The sequence below is a fragment of the Tribolium madens genome, unplaced genomic scaffold (genome assembly GCF_015345945.1).
Source record: "Tribolium madens isolate multiple individuals breed KSU strain unplaced genomic scaffold, Tmad_KSU_1.1 Scaffold_1;HRSCAF=32;Tcas5.2_LG8, whole genome shotgun sequence".
NCBI classification, from domain to species: Eukaryota; Metazoa; Arthropoda; class Insecta; order Coleoptera; family Tenebrionidae; genus Tribolium; species Tribolium madens.
This window is the reverse complement of record NW_025400984.1, coordinates 8,424,155-8,428,228: the sequence shown is the minus strand read 5'-3', so window position 1 is coordinate 8,428,228 and position 4,074 is coordinate 8,424,155.

The window sequence follows — 4,074 nt, the reverse complement described above, 5'->3', positions numbered from 1 at the left end:
CAAGCAAATGTCAACTTCTTAAGCATTTTGTTTTATAAATATAAGTTTCAAATAAAAGTAAACAAAAAATAGTTGTTTGCTTGTCTAATAGCTTATTCGCAGTTATTTATTCGTTTATTCGCTTATTAGTTTTTGTAAAAATTTAAAAAAATAAAAAATTATTTAAAATAAAAAAGAACAAACTATTATGTAATAATCCTAATTTATTCAAGCGGTTATTTGCTTATTTGCCCATTTTGCTATTCGTTTACTAAAAAAACAACATTTTTACAAACTTAAATGAGAAGAAACGTTATGACAACAACTACTTTGTTTACTTAGCTTATGAGTCTCCTTTATTCGCTTTTTCATTGGCTTATTATTAGAATTTTTCTCTTGTATTTCAACAAAATAAAGGCTTAAATAACAGTTTTCTGTCAAAATAAAGCAATTTGAGCTTTTTACAAACCAATTTTGCCCGATTGTAACAAAAAAATCATTTAGAATTAATGTATTTTATAAAAGTAATTGCTTAAAATTTAATTTTAGTGCCAAATGAAGCAATTTGTGCTATTTTCAATTCAATTTTGCATGATTTTAATACAAAAATTTCTCTGAATCAATGTATTTTATAAAAATTATTGCTCCAATTCCAATTTTAGGGCAAAATAAATTAATGTGTGCTATTTCCAATCGAAATCAACCTCAATTAAGATATTTCAACAAAATAAATGCTTAAATAACAGTTTTCTTCCAAAATATGAGCTTCTTACAATTCAATTTTATTCGAATTTAACACAGAAATCATTCAAAATTAATGTAGTTTAAAAAAATTATTGCTTAAAATCCAATTTTAGACCAAAATAAAGCCAATTGTGGTATTTTCAATAAATTTGACTCAATTTTAAGTAGAAAATCAATCTGAATCAAAGTATTTAAACAAAATAAATGCTTAAATGACAGTTTTCTTCTAATATAAAACAATTTGAGCTTTTTACAATTCAATTTTGCTCAACTTTAACACAGAAATCATTTAAAATTAATGTATTCTATAAAAATAATTGCTTAAAATCCAATTTTAGGCCAAAATGAAGAAATGTATGCTCTTTCAAATCGATTTGACTCAATTTTAAGCGAGAAATCAAACTGAATCAAGTTATTCCAACAAAGTAATTGCTTAAGAACAGCTTTCATCCAAAATATAGCAATTTGAGCTTCTTATAATCCAATTTTATTCGAATTTAACACAGAAATCATTCAAAATTAATATATTTTATAAAAATAATAGCTTAAAATTCAATTTTAGGCCCAAATAAAGCCATTTGTAATATTTCCAATAAATTTGGCTCAATTTTAAGCCGAAAATCAACCTGAATCAAAGTATTTTAACAAAATAAATGTTTAAATAACAGTTTTCTTCTAATATAAAGCAACTTGAGCTTTTTACAATCCAATTTTGCCCGATTTTAACACAACAATCATTTAAAATTCTATAAAAATAATTGCTTAAAATCCAATTTTAAGCCAAAATGAAGCAATTTGTGGTATTTTCAAAAGATTTGACTCAATTTAAAGCTAGAAATCAATCTGAATCAAAATATTTCAACAAAGTAATTGCTTAAATAAGAGTTTTCTGCCAAAATAAAGCAATGTATTTAGTTTAATAAGTTATATTATTTTTCTTATAAGAATTTATTAATCCCACTATTCGCTTATTCGCCCATTTTTGTATTTCTTTTGTTAGTTTAAATTTTAACTTAACTTTTTTTATTGTTTCATTTGCTAATTCAGTTATTATTTTCTATTTATTCTTGTCAGGTTTTTTTTGCTATAAATCAGAGATAAATAATAAAATTAACCATTGAATAAAAACTACTTGTTTGCTTATTCATTCGCTTATTCGCTCAGTTATTTATTCGTTCATTCGCTTATAATTAGAAAAATTAGATAATAATTATTAATCCCACTATTCGCTTATTTCCCCATTTTTCTATTTGTTTATTTTTAAAAAAGCAATATTTTTACCAACTTAAATCAGAAGGTGTTTTTTATTCGCTCATTCGAAAATCTAAATTTCTTCGTTTTTATTGCCAATAAAAAAAATAATTCCCGTCAAAGTGACCAGATGTTGTAAATGAGCCTCGATCTCGATCAGATCCCAAATTTTTTCTCGTGCCATAAAATTAGCATAATACAAACTTGTTACTTAATAAAACAGCGTCCTTGAATTCGTCGTTTTCCACGACTAAAGTCTTAATCAAGCAATAATTACTTTTCCAAAGATGGTAACTCAAATCTCCCCTCTTGAATTTCCCACGAATCTTCTTTTTCCCTCTTGGAACAAGTAGGCAGGGGCCTCGCGCGTCTTTTGTCCTCCACGTGCAACTATCTTCATGATCGATGACCTAACGTCTCTTCATCCAACGGCATTGCAAAAAAATCTTTACGACTGTCAGTGAGGTTGCTGACTTGGAACCATCACTAATTTTCATGCAATTTTCAGTAAAAATCGCTGAAACAATACGCAGATATCTTTCACGCCCACGTCCGCCGTTGCGAAGTAGCTATTTAGTATTTTTAGCAGGCTTTGCTCGGGTCAGGGAGTGGTCATAATTACTGGAGGGTAATTAATATCGGCCGTCTATGATATAGCAGTATTTATGTGCACGGCTTGCAGGTCATACCACGACTACCAACATCCGGCGAAAATTATCACAAAGGAACCGCTACACTTGTCATTTACCAAACAAACGATCATTTTTCTAACAGATACGATCATTGAAATGTCACTATTAATGACTTGTTTAATAGCGAAGAGAAAAATAACATGCGAGATTTCGACTGGTGCTGGAGGCGAACACTGGACCCCGAAAATACCATTCTTTGAGCGAATTATCGCGATTTAACTAAAAATTTTTTAATTGTGTTTATTATGAATGAATAATAATTTTTGTTTCAAAGGCATTTAAACAACTATTCTAATCCCGAGAATGTATGTAATACCAGAGGAGACCATAGAAAGCCGAGGGCATTTTTTTATTAGAAGGATTTGCAATGTTTTGCCAAATTTTTCTCTCAACAAACTAAATTAATAACAAATGAGAAAATTATTAACTTAGCAAAATATTCAATTCACTCAATTCTAGTCTATTATTACAATAAACAAATAAAAAACAATCCTTAATGTAAAAAAAATTAAAAACTTTAAAGAAAAACAATTGTGTTAAGAAAAAAAGAACTAAGCAACGGACGATTATACAGGGTATTTCACACAACTTTACGAAGCTTGCGCCTATTGTACGCACCCAAATATACAAAAGTCACAAACCACTGGATACAAAATATACACATTTAATTATTTAATTTTTAGAAACCATGACAGTGGTTGTCAAACTAATCACTGTTTCATGTATTCTTCTTCATCTCATTCTTCTGAGGTTTCTTCCATAATAGATTAGCACCAGTCATAAAGTGCAATTTTTTAGAAACAGAAGTAAATAAGCAAATAGAAGAGGAAAATTTCAAATAATAAACTCTAAAACTATCAGAGAAAAATTATTAAAACCATTAAGCGAATTAGCGAATCAGCGAATTACTTTATCAAACAAAGAAAAACATAAATAAGCGAATAGGAAACAATGATATCGTTTTTCCCAACAAAAACTATAGTAACTCAAAATCTACAGTTTTGAGAAAAATTACATTGAATCTTTGATTGTTAATAAAGAATCAAGGAACTGTTTAATATTATTGAAAATTACTGAGGGTCTAAATTTTGGTAATAATATTGTTTATTAAAAAAAAATTTCTCATTGTTTTTGTATTTTGGGCCCTACATAAGCCATTGTAACTCAAAGCCAATTTTTATAAGTTGCTATAGTTTTCGTTGCAAATTTTTGTCATTTCACTACTGTTTTACATTTTTTTTTAATTGTATTTAATACAATGAATAAATAAATGGGCATAAAATAATAAAAATAAACTATAAAGAAATAGAATTGTGTTAAAAAAAATAAGACATAAAGCAAATAAAAGATTAATTAAATAAGTAACAACTTATAACAAATAAAAAGCTACCAAATTGACAATAAATTA